The following is a 23,867-nucleotide window of genomic DNA, read 5'->3' on the forward strand; positions in this document are numbered from 1 at the left end:
GCCGGCGGGGGGGGTCGGGGGCCGGGAGCCGGCGCGGGTGGCGGGGACCGAGCGGACCGGGGGGCGCGGGGCGGGGGGGGGCCCCCTGGGAGCCGGCGGGGGGGGGGGTCGGGGGCCGGGAGTCTGCGCGGGTGGCGGGGACCGAGCGGACCCGGGGGCGCGCGGGGGGCGGCGGGGTCGCGGCGCCGGCCTCCCCCCCCAGCGCCCGCCCGCCCCCGCCCCCGCCCCCCCCGGAGGGCCCGCCCCCGCCTCCTGCCGCCCCCCCACACCCGGAGCGCCCGCCCCCGCCTCCTGCCGCCCCCCCCCGCACCCGGAGCGCCCCCCCCCGTCCGCCCGCCCCCGCCCCCCGCCGCCCCCCCCCCCGAGCCCCCCCGCACCCGGAGCGCCCCCCCCGTCCGCCCGCCCCCGCCCCCCGCCGCCCCCCCCGAGCCCCCCCGCACCCGGAGCGCCCCCCCCGTCCGCCCGCCCCCGCCCCCTGCCGCCCCCCCCGTCCGCCCGCCCCCGCCTCCTGCCGCCCCCCCACCCCCCCACCCCCCCCGTCCGCCCGCCCCCTCCCACCCCCCCCACCCGGAGCGCCCCCCCCGTCCGCCCGCCCCCGCCCCGCCCCCGCCCGCCGCGAGCGCTATTTTTAGCCGTCGCTGTTGCAATACGAGGAATGCGCGGCGCGCCGGGCGCTCGGGGCGCGCGCGGGCTGCGCGGTCGCTTTAAGGAGGCGCCGGGGCGGGGACGGGCCGGAGCGGCCGAGGGCCCGCGGGCCGGGAGCCGCCAGTGCGGCCGCAGCGGGGCCGGCGGGCGCGGCGCTGCGTCCCGGCCGCGCGGACCTGCAGCAGGCGGCCTGCCCGGAGCCCCGGGTGCGGCGCGCGGTGAGTGGTCGCGGCCGCGGGGGGCGGGGGCCGCGCTTTGTCCCGCGCGGGAGGTGTGGCCGCCCCGGCCTGCGCGCCCGCCCCGCGCCCAGTGCGCCCCGGGCCCCCCGGGGAGTGGCCTCTGCGGGCGCCGCGGGCCCGGGCGGAGCGTGGGGGTCGAGGGAGCCGCCGCGGAGCGCCCAGCGGAGGCCCGTCCGCCCGGAGCCCGCTCGCGGAGCCGCCCTGGGCTTCTCGGCCGCGGGGCGAGGACCGGCGGGCGGGGCGGGGCGGGGCGGGGCGGGGGGCGCCGTCTCCCCGGTTCTCTAAGATGGCGCTGCCGCGGCAGGGGCCCGCCGGGGCTCGGGGGAGAGGCGGCCTGCGGCCCCGGCTCATTCAGCGGCCGCGGGCAGGGCCGGGCCTGCGAGGGCGACGCGAGCCCGGGAGGGCGCACGGCGCGGCGTGGCGGGACCGGGGGCGCGGCGGGGCGAGCTGCGCTCGGGGCAGCCGCTGCGGGAGCGCACGGAAGGCCCCGGGGGGGGGGGCGATGCCCGGCGGGAGCGCGGCGGGAGCGCGGACACCCGGTGGCCGGAACTGAGGTCCGCGCTGGCCGCGGGAAGCCGAGCCCGGAGGGAGAGACAAGGGCCACCTCCTCGCGCCCTGACCCCGGAGCCCTGGGATTCCCCCGCCTCCCCCCGGAGCCTCCTTGGCTAAATGGTTCTTGCATGTCCGAGGCACACGCACTCCGCGCTGGACCGGACCAGAGAGGACGACTGGCAGGGCTCAGAGCGCAGCCCTCGGAGGAGTAATAAGGGGGGTCTGACTCGAAGACCCTGTAGCCCCACCGAAGCAGTAGCGGCTCGCAGGGCTCGCCCAGACCAGGCACTCGACCGGAGCGAGCTTGCTCATCGTTTGACAAGACTCTCCCAGATGCTTTATTGTAATCCCCACCTGCAGATGAGATGCTGCCACTTGCCCAAGATCTACCTAGAGCCCGGGTGGCTGCCCAGGCCTCTCTTCTGAGGGCCTGGCTGTCCCGGCTGGAGGGCTCCAGGTACAGCCTGTGGGGCAAGCTGTTGCACTGTTGACAAGCACGGGTGGGTTGGAGCTGGGGGGGGGGGGTGAGCTGTTGGTATTAACAACCGACACGTGTCAGGGACTCTGCAGTGAACAAAGCACTTCTCCGAAGCGGTTCTTAGAGTTTCTCCTTCTCTTCCCAGGGAAGAAACTTGAGCTAGCTAACATTTTATAAATCTCCTAATTTCCTGTAAATTGCAAGTCCCTGCTGACTAGGCCTGAAAATGTTTCGGGCCATGGTTTTCAACCTTGGGTCTGTCCTCACTCCCGGCAGCCAGTTAGTTCCTCGGTCTGCGGTTTATGGTGAAGTTTGTACTTTCTCTGCCGGGTCAGGAGGTATTGGGCTTTGATGCTCTGGGGTTTTCAAGGCTGCAGGGGCTGCCAGTTTCTCTTAGATGCCAGTGGTGTTGAGTAAGCCGGGTGCTCTAGTAGAACTGCCCACCCCCCACCACTGGCCTCAACATTTCTTCATGTAGAAAAAAGGGTCAAAGCCCCCTGCTGAACCCCAGTGACGCAGGAGACAGTCTTCTAGGGCAGCCTGCTTTGCTCTCAAAAAAGGCAGTTTGCATTTTCCCCCACTCATGCTTTCGCCTACAGAAGACATTCTTGCGGCAGGTAGAACTTTTATTTTATTATTAGCTCTAACCATAGGTATTTCACATTTTGAGTTGATCTGAGCTGCTTCTAACGTGACAGATCTCTGGGGGTGGTTCTTGAGTTTGAGTGATCACCCGGAGCCAAGGAGGACTACCAAATCCGATGAACTGAGCCAGCTCCTGGGGTGACTGGTCCTCACCTCAGTCAGATTTGTGTGGGGACCAGCCTGCTGGATCAAGTGAGTTCTCAGGGAAGCGTGACCTCTGCTTTATATTTCACATGTGAGTAATGAGTTCTACCAATGAAGTGCCCCCACACGGAGTGTTCTTCCCTGCAAGTGATTGAAAACATACCTACTCGGGAGCGTTGTGTAGTTTGTAAAACCATACATAACGTGAACTAACTGGGAATATGTTCTTGCGCCAAGCTGGAATATTCTCAAGCATCAAGAGTTACAGAGGTTCTGAACCTCAAGGCAGGCATCCAGCCATCTAAGATGTACAGATGTACAGTTACCTTTGTGTGGGAATGGGAAAAAGGGAGGAGCTGAATGACTCCCTGGCCCCTGGGGCATCTAGCAAGTATCTGTTATCTAGAGGCTGAGCAGAGAATTCAGGCTCCTAGAGAAATTTTGTTGGTGGACTCTGAGGCCCTGCCAACCTTCCTAGTCTTGGGTGTCACCATTGGGCCTTGCGGTGCTGGACCAGAGGGGTTGCCTTTGGCTGCAAAGAACAAAACCCAAGGAATAGCACATTAAGCAGAGTTTAGGTTTTCCAAAGATGCCGAAGATGTGAAGTTGCTCTACACAGAGATGAGATACTAGTGGCACTTCCAGCAAGCCCTTGCGTGGGAAAGGCAGCCAAGAAAGCTGAGGGTCTGGTGACCAGATCAATGGTTTTTACCTTATTGGGTCACAGCCTCTTTAGTATGCCAGTGAGAAGCCCAGGAAAAGTTGCTTGGGTGTACAGAGTGGGGCATACAATTCAGGGGATTCATGGATCTCTGAAAACAAGCCCTGGATTCCAGGTTAGGTCCCCTGGTCTAAGCCATGTTGTGTCCCTGCTCTTTACCAAGGACTTACTCTGTGGCTCTGCCCTCCCCGCCAGACTATGGCTCTTGGGATAGCAGAGTCAGGGGTCAGGAGTGAAAATGAGAGGGCCAGTTGCTGGTGCATGTTTCAGACAACAGAGCTGACCTTGTCGAGGCTGAGGTGACAGCCGTGTTGTACCCCTCGGTGCCTACACTCTTTGGTGCTCATCTCCAGTCTCCTGGGTGATGTTTCTGCTGCATGTGATGAGGTTGGTTTCACCTGCTCCCAGAGACCCCACCCCTGCCCCAGCCCTCCCCCCCTCCCCCCACTGAGCACCAGGTTAGCATAATCCAAGGCAGTTTTCTGCATTTATCCCTCTTGTAGGGTTCATGAAGTAGCAGTGTGTATTTAACTTTTTAATGTCCCTCTCACTGACCTTTAGTATTTATGGAAGCTTTTCAAAGTGGGGTGTGCTGATGGCCAGAGGCCAAACGGCAATATAGGTCATTGCTGGTTGCTGAAGTGACATCAGAGGGGTTTTCATCTCCAGAACTTGGCATCTGGCCACCTAGATGGATAAAACACCGTGATTTACGTCTGGGTTGTAATGCTAATGAGATTTGGGACAGCACCGAGGGTGGATGAGGATGGATTTGGCTGGCTCTGCAGCAGTGTGGTGGTAGGAGAGGATGGAGAGTTGGGCGCTCTGCGCCCTCGTTCTGGTCCTCTGTGACTAACTAGAGGGCCTTGGGCACATCCCATGCTACAAGGGCCCAGGCACCATCTGTGACTTCTCTCCTTGCCCTCAGGGTTGTCATGGGATTAGATGAAATACACAGATGAGAACATGCTTGGGAGACCAGAAAGGGCCATAAGTATTAAGAGCATCATCAATATTCAAGCAACCTCAGACAACAGAATCATAGATCCAGAAGGGGCCCCTGGAGCATAGTAGTAGATTCAGATCCCATAGAGCACATTTCTCAGAGTGGTCAGGGAGAGGATTTTAGGTGGGGCACATATGACATCATTTCATCTTAATATACTTGTTTATGTATGTTATAAAAATACAGGCATCCAATCAAACTCAAATTTTTAAAATGGATATTTTGTTCAAATTAAGCTTAGAGAAAGATTTTAAGTTAAAGATTTTAAGTTAAAAAGTATGGTGGAGAGCACATGGCTCTTGATCTCAGGGTCGTGAGTTGAAGCCCCATGTTGGGTATAAAGATTACTGAAAAAAAAAAAAAGTAAATAGTATGGTGATTTTTTTTAAGGTTTTATTTTTTTACTTTTTAAAAAAATATTTTATTTGTTTATTCATGAGAGACACAGAGACACAGGCAGAGGGAGAAGAAGGCTCCTGCGCAGGGAGCCCAATGTGGGACTTGATCCGGGGACTCCAGGATCACACCCTGGGGTGAAGGCAGATGCTCAACCCCTGAGCCACCCGGGTGTCCCGGGTGTCTGTTTTATTTATTCATGAGAGACAGAGAGAGAGAGAGAGGCAGAGACCACAGGCAAAGGGAAAAGCAACCTCCATGTAGGGAGCCCACCCGATGCAAGACTCGATCCTGGGACTCCAGGATCATGCCCTGAGCTCAAGGCAAATGCTCAGCCGCTGAGCCACCCAGGCAACCCAAAAGTATGGTGATTTTAAGGTAAAGGTTAAGCCAGTAATAGTTCAGTAGTAAACAAATACAGTCCAAATGGGAAGGTGACCCGTTGAATAAAGGCTGGGAGACTGAATAGGGGAGTGGTTCCCTTACAGTCCCTCCCCTACTCCCTTGGCTTCTGCTGCACCCCTCTAGGGATAGGGAGCTTGCTGCCCCCAAATCCATCCACTTTTCCATTTGGGGATTCTTGTCCTTGTTGAGTTCTTTCTTACCTCCCCACTCCATTCCCCCTCCCTCCTTCCTTCTCCCCTCACTCCCCTCCTCTTCCCCTCTCTCCTTTCCTCCCCATTCCCTCCTCTCCCACTCTCCCCTCTCCGTTCCTCCTTCCCTCCCTCCCTTCAACAAAGACTTGTGGGCTGGCCCCAGGCTAGACACTATATTAGCCACATCTAGGCCTCACAACAGTTGCCATTAGCCTTTTACATGTGTGGAAACTGAGGCTCAGGGAGATTGAATAGGCCACTTCCAGTCAAAGCCCGAGAAAAGCAGAGCCCAGGAGTCTGACCAAGGTCCATCTGGTCCCCAAGTACATGCTCCTTCTGTTACACTGAGCTGCTCCCAGAACTGGGTGACCAAAAATGACACATCTCCTGTTTCCTAGTGCTCATGGGGCTGTGCCCCTCAGGTGTCTGTTCACACAAGATCAGTGCTGCAGCGGAGCAAAGCCCTCATGAGGAAAGGAGACCATGCAGCCTCTGCTAGAGGATGTGATGAGGCAGCTGAAGCCACCAAGGCACAGAAGGAGCTGGTCGGTGCAGAGAGGCAGAGAGCCTGGGTGGCAGTGGTTTTCCCTGACTCCCATTAATCTTACAGTCAGCTGTGAACCCCTAAATAATTTGTGCAATTGGTTTATTTTTTAATTTTGAAAAATGAAAAAATTAAAATATAAAGGATCATACAACAAGCACCACGTGCCCGTACCCAAAAGGAACAGATGTGGCTATTTAGCCTACACTCAATCCATCGCACGGTAGGTCAGGACTTCAGCTGTGTCCCTGGTCCTTAGGCCTGGCTGGTTTGGGCCTGTCCTCCCCACTGAGGCGAGCTTCTGAGCCTGGGTCCTGGGTTTTCTCTTATGGGCTCTTTCAGCCTCCTGTCCCCTACGAATTCAGCAGGTGCCACCTGGTTGGTTGCCCATAGCTAGGGAGAACCCACCTGGGAGGGGGCTTTTGGGCTTCACCCTTATCAAAAAAGTGGATCTGCTCTCGGAAGCACCTGCTGGATCACTGCAGGGTCAGCCAGGCTGCAGAGCACACCTGCCCCAAGCGAGCACCGTTTAAATGGCAGACATGTATATTCAGAAAAGAGAGAGAAAAAAAACCATGATTTTCTTTTTATAATTAGATGGCAGTGATTCACTAAGCAGCTCATTTTAAACACAAAACTTAGCAAAATCCTTTTTCTATTCCAAAGTGTAGAACTCCTTTAAAGCACAATGTGGTACCTTTCCAATCCCTGGCTTCCCCACTGGGCCGCTGCCACAGGAGGAGAGCGCTGGTACCCAGGTTTGGACCCTGCTCTGCAGGGCCAAGGAAGGAGGGAGGGGCAGCTGTTTGCACCCTTCTCCCTTCCACCCACCCCCTGACTCTGGAGCTGAAGCCTGAGCCTGCCTCCCCTCTCCAAGCTTATGCCCGGGTGAGAACATTTAGCAGAGGAGTGTTTTTGAAAGCCAGGCTGAAGAGATTCAGAAACTTCCAAGAAAGCCTTCCACCCCCATACAGATTCCATTTGAGGGGAGTCACAGTGGCGAGGGAATGAACTAATTTCATGAGAGAACATGGGAACCTGAGGTGGTCCCCAAGTCCTCTTTATTAAGCGGTAAGAATTGCAATATTCACTATCCCTGAGTGCCCCACAGGGAACAACACTGCCTGCGTCCCGTCCCCGGAGTCTGACGCAGATGCTGCAGGAGCCAGCCTGGGAGCCCCAGGACCTCAGAAGCACCTGCTTATTGGGCTTTCTCTTCCAATAAATGGAATCGGAGACTGCACCAGTGCAGGCAGTTAAACATACTATAAAAACAAATCCTGTTTGATTATACAGAAAGACACATACATGTTATGTCTACAACCCCACTTCTCTCTTTTTTTAATCCAGTGATTTGGATTATTTGTAATTAATTCCTCCCTTTATTTCTAACCCTCTTTTTTTCTGGCCCCAGCTTTAACATCACTTACTTAGATGTCTGCAGTATCATTTGTTTCTCTGTCTCTAGTTTTCCCCCCTGTAAATCCATCTTAAAGTTGGACAAAAAGAAATATCAGAACCAAATCTGAGCATTTTACTCCCGTGCCTGTAGACCCTTAATGAGTAAGGAGAAGGGGCTAGTCCTACCAGATAATAAAATACTGTAAAGCTAGAATAAAGTAGTGTAGCCCTGGCACAGGAATAGATAGGTCAATGAAACAGAATAGAGCACCTCCCCTGAAGTCCCTCCTCCCCCCCAAAACCCCTCTTTATTTTAAATGAGACCCAGTTTCAAAAGAAAAGTTCTGGTTTCATAAGAATCTGCTGTATATACTATGTGTTAGGCTGCCCTACTATGCCAGATACCAGACTATACCCGAGTACCCAAATAGTGAAAATGTTTGTGGGTGTCATATGGAGCTGTGTGGTAGTGGCCGGAGGGGTGGTTAAGATGGGCCCATCCACCCCATAGAAACTAATCATTTGGCGGGGGGAAGTTTTTGGGGACAGGTTCTTGCTTCTCCAAAGCAGCATATATTCATTTCAAAAGCAAAATTAATTTTAATGTCATTTAGGTTTTTTCTTTTTTATCCTTTAGAGTTTCAACATACCTTCTTGAAAATTCCCCCTTTTAGATAACCCACACATTCACCCACCCCTTTGTATTTGAATTCCCCTGGAAATGTAGGACCCTGAGGAAGAGAGTGAAGCAAGCCCATCTCTCTTGGCCAGGACCATTCTCTCAAGTCAGCTCAGCAGCCCAGAATAGCCTCTATCATGCTCTTCTGTCAATGACGGCTTTATTGTAACCAGGGATGATGGAAAAGGGTGGAGCCACTGTCCCAAAGCCTTGGGGGCATATATTAAAAACTAACTGTATGAGATCTGTCTTCTCAGCCATCCCTCCACACCCACATTCCTCAGGTTGAGATTCCTTGGGCAGAGGAGCTGGGAAGCCCTGGTGCTCCAGGAAGCCAGGCCCCAGGTGCCCTGCTGGCCTCCCAGGGAGCTAAGGGCTGCTGGCCTCAGAACCTTCCCACCCACCCCTACTCACTGACCCCTGACCCCACCCGCCTGCGGTGGACAGCGGCCTGAGTCTACTTATCTGGGACTGGGTGGGTGTTTCCTGCATGTTTGAGATTTTACAGAGGAAATAAAAATAAAGAAACAAAGCCTTTGTTTTACTTCTGGACTCAAACTGGGGACGGCTGGAGGGATGGAAAGGGAGAGCTGGAGTAGGTCACTTGGCACTCCAACAAAATAACCATTCTAATGAAGCATTTAACAGGGACTTTTTTCTATTTAGGGTTGGTGTGAGGGAATAGGAAAGACAGGGCGGAGGGCTGGGAGAGCCTCTTTGTGTGGAAGGAGAGGGCCTCTGGCAGCGTCTCTGGCAAGGATCTAGGGCCACCAACAGGGCTTCAGAATTGGCAGCCAGGGGGGCCAGAGTGGGTGTCAGGCCTCCTTTCCTTCCTGAGAAGACCCACAGGAGAGCGAGAAAAAACATGGACTGCAGGACCAGAGGACTCCTGCTCCACTTTCTGCCCCGCCACCTGTTGTCATGTGACCTTGGACGGTCCCCCGCCACTGTGAGCCTCCCTTGCCTGGTTCATAACAGGGAACAATGCAGCCGTAACACAGATATTCCAGGCACCCCATCCCAGTTGTTCCTGCCCCAGTTACACTGGGCTGACCCTCATCCCACATATGTGGAAATGGGGAGGTGCTTTCCCCAGAGTTTCGTCATTCTTCCCAAAGGATTTTCTCCCTGTAGAAGTTCTCTGACTGTATTTATGTATTTTTTCTTTTTTTTTTAAGACTTATTTATTCATTTGAGAGAGAGTGCATGGGGGAGGGGCAGGGGAAGAGGGAGAAAGAGTCACAAGCAGACTTGGAGCGCAGTGCAGAACCTGACAGGACGGGGCTCAGTCTCATGACCCTGAGATCACAGCCTGAGCTGAAACCAATAGTCAGACACTGAACCCCCTTCCCCCCCCCAAGTGCCCCAAAATTGTTTTATTTTTTTAAGTAGGCTCCACGCCCAGCACAGAGCCCAGTGCGAGGCTCTAAGAGTCAGACGCTTAACCAACTGAGCCACCCAGGTGCCCCATTATTTATTTTTCTTTAAACACTACCCAAGCGCTGATGAAAATGCTCCCCGCCTGCAGCACTTCTGAGGATGTCAGAGTGGGGTCCATATCCCCTGGCCATCAGACCTCCTGGGTCCACTGCCCTGTTTTGCCCCATGCGTGTGTGCAATTGGCTTGGCTTCCTCATTCCTTAAATCCTATTAAGCCCCAGCTAACAGGCTTTCACCAAGGGCTTATAAGAAAGGGGGTTACCCATTGCTCAGAACAGGGCAGAAGTTAAAATTAAGCAGCAGACATCCTCCTCTTGCCTGCTCACCCCTTAGAGGGCTTCTCCCTGCCTGTCTGTCTCATGAAGCCTTGTTTGCTACTATTTTCCAGGGACTAGTTTTCCTGGACACTTTTCTCCAGAACTTCTGAGAACTCCAAATTTCCATTACTTTTGGTTGCACAGCAGTAATGAAATCTTTCCTGGACTAGGCTGCGAGCCTGTGCTTTTGCTCAGAAAAAAAGCCACTAAAAGAGCTCGTCTAAGCAAGAAGTACATGCCCTAGCCTTCCACCGCTAGCTAGGTGTTAACTCAGCACTGTCAGTACTGGACACATCAAACTCCCAATGATTACAACGAACCCATGAGTCAATTTTTTTCCTTCCTGTTAGAACATTGTGCTGCATAGCCATGAGGATGAGAGCTGACGTAAATCAGTAAACATTTATTAAGCACCTTCTTTGTGTCACACATGTGCTGGGCACCCGAGGTACAGTGGAGAGGTCCCCAGAGGACAGGCCCTCTGTGCTCCTGGAGCTGACACATGCCATTATGAGCAAGTAAGGGATTGAGTGGCAGCGTGCGCAGTGCCATCAGGAAGGACAGCCGAGTGTTTGGGATGGTGTAACAGTAATCTCACCTAGTCTGGGCCATGCTGGGGCTGCTCAGGGTGGTGTACGTGAAAGTGAAGTGCTGAGGATGTGGTCAGGACTTAATAAAGGGGCACTATAATGATCCATCCTGGCCACAGGACTCAGCCCGATTACACCTCCAGCAGGTTACTCCTTCTACCAATAGTAATTTTGCACAGACGGGTTTATAATTTTTCCAAGATTACACACCTAGGAAGTGACACACCCACGATTCAAAACTGGATGTGTTGGACCCATTACCAGGCTCCTGATATCTGCTCTGCCTCCAGCTTTCTGTCCCTGGGATACCCCCTGTGAGATAGGTTATGGGGTGGGGCATAGCCCCAAAGCTTCCCCCTTTCTCCAGATGCCTGAAACAAGGCAGCACAGATAGTGGATTCTGATCATTTCTCCATCATCAGAAATAAAACGTGCTTCCTTCTTAAGTCCTGGGATGGCCAAGAGACAGGAGCAGGGGCTGCTGGGGTCTCTCTGTGCCGTGGACTGTACTGAGAGCCTCTCAGACTGAAGGAGGTGAATCAAAGGGAGCACCTGCCTCCCCCACCCCTAGCCCTGAGCGCTTTGGGGCAACTTGGAAAATACAGCCGAGTGGGGTCTCAGGCACCCCTCTGTACAGTTTGGTGGAAAGGGGACATTGGCAAGAGTTCCCACAACATACTGATGATGATAATGGTAACGAGAACATGAAGAAGAGCAACCTTTATGTGCCAGGCACTGCTCTAAGCACTTGACTGTTTTAGTTCATTCTGTCCTCAAAACAACCCTGTGAGGTGGATACTGTCATTCACAAGTGAGGAAACAGGCACAAACAGATGGAGGGATGTGCCTAAGGTCACACACCTAGTAGAGGGGCAAATGCTTTGGTGCAGGACTTTTTATAAAAGTGCTGTAGGTAGGAAAAAGAGATGTAGGAGGCCAGTAGTGGCTCATGGGGTTGGAGCAGGTCTGCCAGCTTGCCCCCCTACCCCACACCCTCCCCTCACCTCCACCCCTGAGTCCAGGGCATAGCCACCTGGCCTGGCCAGGCTGCTAAGGATGGTAGGAGACCTACGGCGACTGTTTTGCAGTTGAGGAGGGAGGAATGTGAAAGTTGCTTCCTGCCTTCCCAGCTTAAAATCTGGAGTTGGGGTGCATCCCAAAAAAGTCACCCTCCCCCCCCCCAGCCCTAGTTCATCCCGTCTGGAGCCAAGCTGCCAGACGCTCCTCCTTCCTCCATCCTGCCTCACAGAGCCTTTGCAAGGAAAATCCCACACCTCCTCAGCTGCTCATTGTCATGCCCACCTCGTTTTCAGGAAGTTTCCCTTTTATTTTGCTCCAGCCCAGCTCTCTACAGTCTGGTTACTATTTTAAAATGGGAGATGGGATTGCCTCTCCCCACTTCAGGCAAGAGCCTGGACTGCATTTCTTTCTCATTTTTTTGGTCAAATATATGCGTTTTTACATTTTTCATTAATGGGGGTTTGACATCTTGAATAGAGATGATAGAAACAAATCAAAGCAGTGGTCGTTTTTGAGTGCACCTTTCTGCCTTTCACCTCCCTGGCTTCTGGGCACTCCTTGGGTGGGCTCTGTGCCCTCCCTCTAAGGACTATGAGCCTGGAGGGTTTCCAGGCTGAGTAACCCCTGCTGCTCCTGTTGTTGCTGCTGCTGCTCCTTAATGTCATTTTCACCTTCTCTAATCTCACACCTCTCTGGGGCCAAAGCCAGGCCAGGCCACGGCAGTGCAAAGAGTTGTCTGCCTTGGAGCAGACGCACCACTGGGTGTGTGCATGCTGGTACATGCTTGAGATGGCCCGGGATGGCAGTGGCAGCAGGTGCCCTTGCGGGCTGGAGCTCCGCAGGGGTGATTCGTTTGGCTTGTGCGATGTGTAAAACTTTTTAATGGGGAGCTAACATTAAAAACTCAACTTTACATAAAAATTCAGATTTCTGGCGGCAGCCGTGGTGGCTCAGCGGTTTAGCGCCTGCCTTCAGCCCAGGGCGTGATCCTGGAGACCGGGGATCGAGTCCCACATCAGGCTCCCTGCATGAAGCTTGCTTCTCCCTCTGCCTCTGTGTGTGTGTGTGTGTGTGTGTGTGTGTGTGTGTGTCTGTGTCTGTGTCTCTGTGTCTCTCATGAATAAATAGAATCTTAAAAAAAATTCAGATTCCTGGCTACTCTTTAAAAATGTAGGGATCCCTGGGTGGCGCAGCGGTTTGGCGCCTGCCTTTGGCCCAGGGCGCGATCCTGGAGACCCGGGATCGAATCCCACATCGGGCTCCCGGTGCATGGAGCCTGCTTCTCCCTCTGCCTGTGTCTCTGCCTCTCTCTCTCTCTCTCTGTGACTATCATAAATAAATAAAGATTAAAAAAAAAATGTTTAAAAATGTAGAGTATCTGGCAAGCTTGTTGCAGATATGCGCAGGTTCTGTAGTCAGTTGCTGGAAAGTAATAGTGGGCTCCTATTTGCCACAGGCCCCTCTGCTCCCTACTGCCTGTACCTGCTCCCTTTCTCTCATTTATTGGCCTGACCACTGAACACTTGAGATTGGGATTTGTTTCCTGAGTGCCTCTTTCTGCTGCTGCAGGGTAAAGCAGTTGAGGTAGGGAGGCAGCCAGAACTTGGGAGGGCTGGAAGTTAGCCATAGTCGGACCTGGCCAGCAGTGTTCATGTCCTAGCTGGGGGCTGCTGGCACAGAGCGATGCCTGCCCCTGGCGTCCGCGCCTTTCCTTTGCTGTCTGTCACCACCCCTGCCCTTCTCCTGGGCTGCTTCCTTCCTAGTGTGCTAGTGCGAGGCCATGGTTCTGTGAGATGGGCAGCCCGGGGCTGGGACAGCCCTGAGGCACAACCCGTGAAGCTGTGCTCTGCTCTGCTGTACCCGCCCCCCCCCCAACCTAGGGGAAAGATAGTACCAGAAGATTTGCCTTATTGTCACCAGGAGGCTCTAAGGACAAGGTGTGGCATCCCCAGATCAACAGGCGGAGTGGTCAGGGAGCTGGGACCTGGGAGGTACAGGGGGCTCGATGTTTGCGAGTGTGGGTGGCAGGGAAGTACCCCCTCATCGTCACCCGCTTCTCCTTCTGGGCCAGTGCCCAGGTATGTCTGGTGGAACTCCTCGCGTGATCCGTCCCTTATGGGGACCACCAGTCACGGCCCTGGGACCTGTCTGGCCCACTGGGTATGGTGCCCGCACTACCTCCGCCCTTCCCTCTCCCCAAGCCGCCATTCCAGCTGGCACCCAGCGTCACCCCTGCGTTGTGGAAATGCAGACAGCAGATGCCTGGAGTGTCTGTGCGGCAAGCTGTGCCAGGGCCCTAGAGAGGTAGAGAAGCTGAGGCCCGGCCCTCAGACCCCCGCCTGCCCCACCCTCGTGGGGACTGTGACAGGAAAATCACTCCCCACTCCTGGATTGGAAGGGAGGAGTAGAGGAGCGCGCTCCCCAGAAAAGACAGAGTGGCCGCGTAGCTGAGCTAGGAGCTTTGGGGTCAGACCCGCCTTCGGAGGAGCCACAGAACCTCTGTGACCTCAGGGGTCATCACTGACAGGTGCTAACCGGTGCCTTCTTGGTGTGGCGGCTGTGAGGAGCCAAACGGCATAATGGCAGCAAAGCACCCGGCGGCCACCTGCCCCAGCGGCCACCTGCCCCCGGCCAGCACTCCCTAGACCCCTAGACCCGCGTGGAAGGGGATCCTGGAAGGGGATCCGGAAGGTAAAGGGGCCGGGGAGGAAGGGATCGCTTCAGGGGGCTGGGGAAGACAGGAGGCTGTTCCTGACAGGGAACGTTTGCCCGTTTGCCCGGGTGGTGAAAGACGGAAGGGCAGAGAACGTTCACCGGCAGACGCAGGCTACAGGCTACCCTGCCGGGCCTGGAGCCCCCACAGATTGGGCGCCGCCTCTGTCCTGGGGAGCCACGCTGGGGTCCAGCGGGAGGGGAGGGGAGGCCGCGTCAGGAGGCCTGGGCTGCGCGGTCACAGGGAGAGCTCGGGGATCCACAGCCCTTGGTTGAGGGGCCATAGTGCTGGAGCCTGGGAACTAATGCCGCGGGAGGTGTTTTCGGGAGGGAAGGTGGAGGGAGTGCCAGGGCGGAGAGTGGGACGAGGCTCAGTGAAGCACTGAGGAGCCTGAGCAGCCCCCAGAGGAGCTGTGAGGAGGCAGCTGCATCAGAACAGGGAGACACTAGGACAGGGGCCTGCCGGCCTCTAGGGAGTCCGAGGGATGTCACTTCGGGGGCCCCCAGAGTGTCCAGAAGCCGCCTGTCGCTGGCGGGATGACTGCCCCGATGACTTTCCCGGTGGACATGCAGACTCCTGTCTAAGACTGAGAAGTTCTCCTTGGCTGCAGGTGTGATTGCCCCAGAATTAGGAAAATATTAATAGGCCCCCAGGGCTGAGAGTAAGAATTTAAACATAAGGCTATTTCCTCCTCTCTGCCTCTAGCTGCCACTAAAGAATGCTGTGACCCAGGGGACAGCCCTGCCCCACAGCCCTGGACTGAGTTCACTCCCACCCTCCCTGTGGCCGTAGGACATGGGGGAGGCATGGGGGAGGCATGGGGGATGCCGGGGTAGGACCTGTGAGGCTGAGAGGGCCAGGGGGCAGCACCCCATGAGCTGGGGATGCCAGTGGGGCCCATGGTTCTGAGGGGCTCTATGGGCCCTGAGACCCTGGGGCCCTCGTTAACCCCTCAATGCCAAGAGCCTCAGACCTACCAGCACCCAGGACTAGCTGGGTGATGAGTGGGGCAGTTTTTGTTTTTACTCACCAAGTCCAAGGTTCCCCCTTTGCCACCCTGTTCCCTGGGGCAAATGCCTTAGCATTTCTGACTCTGTCTCCTCACTTGTAAAATGAGGAGGCTAAATGCCACCCTGCATGGTCGTGCCTGGGTCCCCGTGCCTGTGCCTGCGGGCCGGCATCGCCTTCCTGCTGCTGCCTGGCCCTCTCTCCCTCCCCAATCTGCTTCCCTCTCCTTGGAGCTGCTGCGGGATTCGGAGTTCGTCCCATGCAAGCTGTCCATTCTCTCCTGGCTCTTCTCACTGGTTAACCTGACTGTGGACAGCAGAGAGAGTTGGGGGCCCGTTGGATTGGGTTAGGCCAAGGTGTAAATGCGGCCCGCCAGGGCAGAATGAGGAAGCTGAGGCCCACACACAGCATGAGAGCACACGGAGGAGGGAGTGGTGAGGGCTAAATTCTGTTGAGCTGTTTACCTGTGGAACCAACCAGGTCGCAGGGCGTGAGCTCAGGTGGGACTCTGGGGAGGCAGGAGGGCTTCCTGGAGGGGGAAGCCTTGGCATGGATGTTGAAGCTTGCTGGTGATGGTAACAACTTGATGTTTACGTAGCATTCCCCATGGGCTAGACACAGCCTGGCAAATCAGGGTAGCCTAGCATGACCACCAGGAGGCAAATGCTGCCAGTCATAGAAGAGATAAACCGAGGCACAGAAGATAAGCAGCTCGCTTAAGGTTGCAGACTGAGTCAGTGGCTCACGCTCCTTGATGAGGTATCCTGGGTGAGGGGCAACTGCTGCTGGGCAGGGAGTGCCCGGTGTGCAGGGCCACGAGCAGTCAGGCACCACACAGAGGTGCTAGAAAACTGGTCGCAATGCTGCCTGGTGCTTCCACACAGCGCTGGGCAGCTGCGTGATCCCCCAGCTTCCTCCTTGGTCCTCGGGCAGGAGCATGCTGCAGGGCGAGACCCGTACTGTTTGGCCGACTTTGTCCCAGTTGGGCTGGGGGGTGGGCGGTATGTCTGTTCCCAGTGACTAGGATCTGCCCTGGGTGCCTCTTGGGCCCTGACCTGCTCAGCTACTTCCCTGACAGGAGCAGGGATGTGGCCTCGGAGGGCTCTCGGACTCTGACGTCACCTGCCTGGCTCACTGCTGACCTCTTTCCTGCACTCCCAGGCCAGCTGCCTCTGGCCTGACCTGCCTTTGCACCCACTCACCATCTCTCCAGCCATGAGAAAACGCCTAGCTTGATGGGCCGGCCACGGGCTCTGGAGCCGCACTGCATGGTTGCAGATCCTGACGCTGCTGCTTTCTAGCTGGGTGACCTCAGAAAAGTTATTTGATGTTGTTGTGTCTCAGTTTCTTCAACCGTCAAATGGGGACAATCATACCTCCCAGGGTCGTTGGGAGAATTAAGGGAGTTAATGTGGTAAAATCTTGCAACAGCATCAGACACGTCACTTACGTTAATTACTTAATTGTTCATCGTTTTGAACTTTGGTTGCTCCTGTAATCTTTACAGCAGTATTTCCACAAACTGACTCTGGGTTCATAAGTACCCAGGCCCCAGGCCCTGTCAGGAGGCACTCTCAAGCTAGCAGGAAGACCCAAGTGTGAATAGTCATGATATGAGGAACCCCCTGGTACTGGGGCGTCATGAGTAAGGCCAAGGGCACAGCATCCTATGCCTGGCCAACACTAGAAGTTGGCCTTTGCCTGGATCTCTGCATCCCTGTCTGACCATTTCTGTCCTGATGCCAGCAGTCCAGACATGGTCCTGGCAGAGGAGTTTGGATTTGATGGCGTAGAAAAGTGGGGGTTGCTGTAGTCACACAAGACCTGGGTCACAGAGTTCTCCAGAGATAACCAGCAGGCATCCCCTAAGGGTCCTGAGACCCTTCCACAGAACACGATGGCCAATAAGTGACATGTTTTAGAGGGAACCAGGAGAGTAGTGGGTTAGATCTGGGCATACAGGTTCCCCCAGTCACCTGGTTCTGGCCGCCAAGGGCATTACAAAGGGTTCTAAGACTGAGTGGGGAAGAGGACAGTGGTCGATTAGGATGTCTGCCATGGGAATGGGAGGAGCAGCATCCCTGCTACCTCCTCACCCTCTAAAACCCAGTGGTGCTTAAGGTTCTTTATCACATAAAATAATACATGTGGTCGAGTGTGTGTGTGTGTGTGGGGGGGGGTAAGTCTTAATAATGGAATGAGCTGAATGGACTGGTGGTTTCCTGGAGGGGTCGAGTAGTATAGTGACAGAGCTGGACTTGGATTAGCAAAGATGTGAGACAACGGGCTGGGGCAAAGTTTTGAGGAGGGCAAGAGTGGAGAGTGAAGCCTCAAGGGATAGCAAGTGGCCTAGACCCCTGGCGGGACCGCACACCATCTATGTACAGCCTGCAAGGCAGCAGCCCTGGGAAGCTGCCCATTTCTGGGAATTGTGCAGAAGGGAAGGGCAGCTCCTGGAATGCAGAGCCATTTCCTCCACATGGGTTGGGTCACACACACCCCCTGCCCCCAATGTGTCCTCATCCCCCTGAGCTGGGCACACCCAGACATCATGGAGATGAGATTAGTTTCCCAGAGCTGATTCAGCTCAATGTGATTGAAAATCCATTCACTCGCCCAAGAGCTCCATTAATAGTGAATGTGTTCCTTTCTTCCAGCCTTGTTTATCAGACAACTTTGTAGTTCAACTGATGGGATTGGGGAAATCTTTAAAATAATTAGTATAGAAGATTAGGGAAGCAAAAAGCAGTGAAAACTAAACTTTCAGTAAAGTTAGCAACGCCTTTGGGTGAGGCTCTGGGTTGGCCACTGCCCCAGCTCCAAGAATCTGGTCCTATAGTCAGGGCCAGGGAAGCAAACAACAAGGACGAAGAGTGCCCTGTGGGTTAGCAAAATCACAATGACAGTCAAAGAAAAAAGCTCTGTGATGCTATAAAACCAGTCACCCAAAGAGTTTAAGGCAGTGTGGGGAGATGGTTCCCAGGGTGGCCTTTGGTGTCCAGCCAGTCCACTACAGATGCCCACTAAGTGGTGGGGAGTGTTATTGCTATGGAGCCTCTCCTGGGCACGAGTTGTTCTGGCCAGGACTGTATGACACTGCTTTGGAAGCGTGCCGGTTGGGGGGATGGGGTGCATAGAGAGGCCAGGGAGCCTATGGATCCCTTGACAATGTCTGCAGACAAAGCTCTTTCTTTTTTTATGTGTCCACTTAGAAAAATGGGGGGTGTTTTGAGCTATTCTTTGGGGAAACAAGCTCTGTAGAACCCCTAGAAACTGGGGACCTCGGAGAATGCAACAGATTTGCCACTAGACTCTGGTGTTTGCGGGACTGCTGGAACTCTCTGTTGTCCCAGGCATGTATATGTGCTACTGTATTGGGTCCTCCAGCAGCTCTATGTGGTACAGGTACTCTTAGGGCTGTTGATGGGGCAGGCAAGTGGTCCAGATAACTGGGGTCGACCTGGTTGGAGGGAGACCAGGGGCCAACTACTTTGCTTATCAGTGCAAATATGCCCTTGCTGGGGGCCTTTCCATTTTGTTCACTGGGGCCTCACACATTCTTGAGTATCCTGTTCTCTTGTTTTAAAGTGGGGAAGCGGCTCCTGGAAGTTAAGAAACTTGTTCCAGGTCACACAGGGTATCCATATCAGAGACACAAACAGAACTCAAGCCACCTGACTGCAGTCACAGGCTATAAATGACACTCCCCCCACCCAGACTACCCCCTTGAGAGCCAGGGTGGGGCTTTGACGGAGACTGTCCCCAGGAGGTCTTGGAACCCTCCCAGCACACTCTGAAAATTGCTGGGGGAAGAAGTTATGCTGGGGTCATCTGTCCACCCAGCCTCCCACCTCCTAGGAGCATCACCCCCTGCTTCTTGGCCCAAGGAGGGCTGGGTGGATAGAAGGCTGCCCTGGGGCAGTATCCCGCAGTCGGTCAATGAAGAGACCCCGAGCCTCCCGTGTGTTGGGTCCTACCTGGCCCTAGAAAAGGCAAAGGAATGAGGAGATGGGGCTCTTGTCCCGGTGGAGCTTCTGAGCTGCTTGGGGAGAGGAATCTACCATTCAGGAAACAACTCCACACCTTGCAGTATGGTGCTTACCCTGAGGGAGGAAGGCCGCCAAAGAGCCAAAAATGCTTATTTCTCTGGTGGGAGCTGCCCAGAGTCTTTGTATATATGTCATTAAAATTGCCCAAGCAGGGATCCCTGGGTGGCGCAGCGGTTTGGCGCCTGCCTTTGGCCCAGGGCGCGATCCTGGAGACCCAGGATTGAATCCCACGTCGGGCTCCTGGTGCATGGGGCCTGCTTCTCCCTCTGCCTGTGTCTCTGCCTCTCTCTCTCTCTGTGTGTGACTATCATAAATTTTTTTAAAATGAAATAAAATAAAAAAAAATAAAATTGCCCAAGCAGCGATGCTGCCTTTTAGGAAAAAGTTTCCAGCAGGAGCGAGGCCTTGGGCTGCCGGTGGCCTGGGAGGGGCTCTGGGGGCCCTGGTTGCCCTGGGAACCCACGCTCCCGCCAACGCCCGCCCAGTGGCTGCTGTTCCAAAAGTTGGTTTCTGAGCGGAGGGGGCTGCCCTGAACCTTGGAGCCATTTCCCATGGAAACAGCGTTCTAAATGGTGGGTGACGTTCCCACACAGCCCCCGGAGGAGCTGAGATGGCAGCGGGGCTTCTGCCGGGGTAGCCTCTGAGTGGAGGAAGGGGGGAGAGGGGAGGGAGGGAACCTCTCCAGGGAACAAAGTAAACAAGGCGCAAGAACAAACATCCGAGCGCCTCCTCTAAGCTGGGCACATTTCATACATTTTCATCTCATGCTTAGGGCAATCCTGCAAAGTATAATTTTCTAACCAATCCCATCTTACAAATAAGAGACTGAGGCTGTGAACGGTGATTTGCCCAAGGTCACTCACCTGGTCAGTAGGAGGGTATCCAGCATGGAAAACTGGTGGGGGGGGGCTTTAAAAAGAAACTTAGGCCCACTACCCTCCCACCTCAAAGGGGCCATCCATGACCTCCAAAAGAGCGAAGAACGGGCACTCTATAATGATCTCGGAAAAAGATCCGGAAAGGTCTCTGATCTTCTAGTTGAATAGGCTGGGGGCAAGCTCTTGTGAATGTAAGCAGTTTGCTCCTTAACCACCAGCCAGCTTTTTATCCTGTGGTGTCTTTCGTCATAGCCTGTGGTGACTAAAAAAAAAAGAAAAATCTTTCTTTTTACCACTGGAGTCCAGCCTATTTTGTAGGAGTTTGGATGTGTATGCCCCTTGGCATTTTGACTGCCCTCCCCAGTTAACAAACACATCATTTAGTCTGGGATTATTTGGGGGGAGGCTGAAAGTTGGAAAAACCTGTCCATCAGAAGAAGAGCCATTAAGAATCAGATGCGGGGTTGGGTGGGGGGCATGTTCTGGACTCATTCTCTTGGGCCTGCAACCTTCTTTCCTTCCTGGGCCCCCCTTGCATCCAGCAGGGCTTTCCTGTGTGATTGGTCTGACTTGATAGAAGGAGGGAAGCAATCCTAACTCCTGGCTGGGAGGGTTGCCCCTTAGCCCTCTCCATGGTCAGGGCCAGTGCTGTGGCTAGTGATCTGACAGTTGTTCAGAAATGCCAGTGTTGATCCTCCAATTCCTTCAGCTAGCCTTTGCTGCTTGCTGATGCTCTGCTGGGGACTTTGGTGGTACGGAGAGGGGGTCCCCGCCCTTTTGTGCACGTTAAGTGTAGACCATTTCAAGTGTACGGGTGGCCTCCGTACAAGGAAGCGCAGGGCGCAGAGTAGAAGCAGGTGCCTCCCACAGGAGATGAATCCTGCGCTCAGGCCCAGCCTGTAAGGAGGGGTGTGCTCTCCCAGGGGGACCTGGGGTCTGCAGAGGACTCCGTGTAACCGCAGGGCACACTGGGCGAACACAGAACTGGTTGGTAGAGAGAATAGAATGTGAGAGGCTATGGCACAGCTACTACTGGAGATGTCAGCGCTGCTGACCGGTGACAGCAGTGACAGCTTTGAAAGTCCAGTGAAGGAGCCGGGACTGGGCCCATCACATGTGGGCAGCACCAAAGGGTATTTCTTTTTTTCTTTTCTCTTTTTTTAAAAAAATTTAACATGTTGCCATACTTGCTTTTTTTTTTTTTTTTTAAATATTATTGATTTATTTGACAGAGAGAGCACAAGCAGGGGGAGAAGCAAAGGCACAGGGAGAAGCAGAGGGAGAGGGAGTAGCAGACTCCTCACTGAGTAGGGAGCCCAATGCAGGGCTCCATCTGAGGAACCCAGGATCATGACCTGAGCCGAAGGCAGACACTTACCCACTGAGCCACCCAGGCGCTTTAAAACCTTCAAAGGGCTTTAAACCACGAGGGATCCGGACCAATTTTTGTGCTAACTGTGCATTCTTTTATTATTATTATTATTTATTCATGAGAGACGCACAGAGAAAGAGGCAGAGACACAGGCAGAGGGAGAAGCAGGCTCCGTGCAGGGAGCCTTACGTGGGACTCGATCCCGGGTCTCCAGGATCACACCCCAGGCCCAAAGCGGCACTAAACGGCTGAGCCACCCAAGCTGCCCCTAACTGTGCATTCTAACCTGCGTACATTGAGTCTTAGTTGGGGAGGAACCCTGAGTTGGCTGCCTGGGGTCTCTCAGAAGTCCAAACCCTGAGGGCAGGACTCTGAAAGGAAGGAGCCTTTCATCTGACCCGTTTCCTGCCAGCTGCCTTGCTCTGCAGGCAGGTCCCCAGGTGATTCTGCTGTGGGTGGTCTAAGTACCAACTCAAAGATACAGTTCATGTCCTCTGTCATACTTACTAGTGGATTTCTTATCTTGTTTTATTTTGAGAAGAAAAACAAAAGAAATAATTTTCCTTCTTGATATCTTCCCACCCACTGAGTATTTTTTATTCATGTTGCTGCCAGCAGAGAATGGAAGAGAGCTTTCTCTTTTTCTTTTTTTTTTTTTTTTTGAAGACTTTATTTATTTATTCATGAGAGACACAGACAGAGAGGCAAAAACATAGACAGAGGGAGAAGCAGGCTCCCTGCAGGGAGCCTGATGCAGGACTCGATCCCAGGACCCCAGGATCATGCCCTGAGCCAAAGGCAGACGCCCAACCCCTGAACCACCCAGGAGCCCCATAGGGGAGCTTTAAAACCAGCCTCTTTCACAAGCAAATATGCTCACCCTGGCCCTGTGTCACTCACTTTCCACCCTTGGCCAAGACAGTGGGGGTAAGGAGGGGCCGTGAAGAGACCATGCTACACCTGGCTCCCCCTACCTGAGAGGCGAGGGAGAGGGAGAGATGACTTTTGTCCTCCTCTCCCCATTCCTGTTTCCTGCCAACTGCTCTGTGGCCCCGTTGGAGCACTATCTCTTGTCATGTGGGAAAGCTCAGTTCACCAAAGCCTCAGCTTGTTCCCACCTTTACCCCACTTGGGGAGACAGGGCATCAGATACTGGGGCTGCAGCTTAAATCCCTCCCCGAAGGACATGGAGTCATACATTTTTGGGTAGCCTGAACATTTTATTTGGCAGAAACATTAATTTTTTTTTTTAATTTGAGGATAGTTGGGGATCCCTGGGTGGCTCAGCGGTTCAGCGCCGCCTTTGGCCCAGAGTGTGATCCTGGAGTCCCAGAATGGAGTCCCACATTGGGCTCCCAGCATGGGGCCTGCTTCTCCCTCTGCCTGTGTCTCTGCCTCTCTCTCTCTCTATTTCTCTCTATGTCTATCATGAATAAATAAATGAAATCTTTAAAAAAAAATTTGAGGATAGTTGACACACAATGTTATATTAGTTTCAGGTGTACAAGATAGTGATTCACCAACTCCATGCTATGCTCACCACAAATGTAGCTGCCATCTGTCACCGTGCAATGCTGTTGTAATACTATTGACTACGTTCTCTATGCCGTACCCTTTATTCCCATTGATGGGAATATTTTAATATTATCAAGCTTTCCCAATATGTATATATAATACTAGCTTGTTGTAGCAAGTATTGAGAAAAATTGAGAACCTATATTGCCTAGAACCACATCTAGACATACAGATTCATAGATGAGTGACTTCATGGAAGTGCAGTCATGTGTACTTGTTGTTTTGCAGCCTGTTTGGGTTTTTTTCCCTACATGAATAAACTTTTTCTAGGTTAGTGACTATCATCCTTTTTAATGGCTGCATAGTATTGCATTGTGTAGATAAGCTTTTTCTTTAACTTTCCCAATATTTAATTTTTTTTTAAATTTTATTTATTTATGATAGGCACACAGTGAGAGAGAGAAGCAGAGACATAGGCAGAGGGAGAAGCAGGCTCCATGCACCGGGAGCCCGACGTGGGATTCGATCCCGGGTCTCCAGGATCGCGCCCTGGGCCAAAGGCAGGCGCCAAACCGCTGCGCCACCCAGGGATCCCTAACTTTCCCAATATTTAAGTGATTTCCATTTTCCCAGTTCTTCATATTTTTTTGTACACTTGTCTGATTATTTCCTTAGAATAAATTCTCATAGGCCATATAGCTTTGAGAGAGGGTATGTCATTTTAAATTTTGATATATTTATGCAAGTATATTCTCAGTCCAGGCGGGACAGATTTACACACTCAGCTGCTGTGTATAAAAGCTTCTATACTTCCTCATGATGCAGGGAAATCCTAAATGTCAACATCAAGCTTCAGTAATTGCAAAGCATTATGCAATGACTCTCGCCCGTAGCCCCATGCAAATCAGTGTGGCCACAT

At 53.8% G+C, this 23,867-nt stretch overlaps 1 protein-coding gene across 3 annotated transcripts in view; it reads left to right on the forward strand.

The window, feature by feature from the left end:
- The first annotated feature begins 713 nt into the window (after positions 1-713).
- Positions 714-23,867, forward strand: part of MRAS (muscle RAS oncogene homolog) — a 55,762-nt gene continuing 32,608 nt past the window's right edge. For all 3 annotated transcript variants that reach the window (XR_005984573.1, XM_041733900.1, XM_041733901.1), the window contains exon 1: positions 714-863. The gene's annotated coding sequence lies outside the window, so the exon portion shown is untranslated. The remainder of the gene's footprint in view (positions 864-23,867) is intronic.

Source organism: Vulpes lagopus, chromosome 19, assembly GCF_018345385.1.
Source record: "Vulpes lagopus strain Blue_001 chromosome 19, ASM1834538v1, whole genome shotgun sequence".
In the NCBI taxonomy this organism is placed as follows: Eukaryota; Metazoa; Chordata; class Mammalia; order Carnivora; family Canidae; genus Vulpes; species Vulpes lagopus.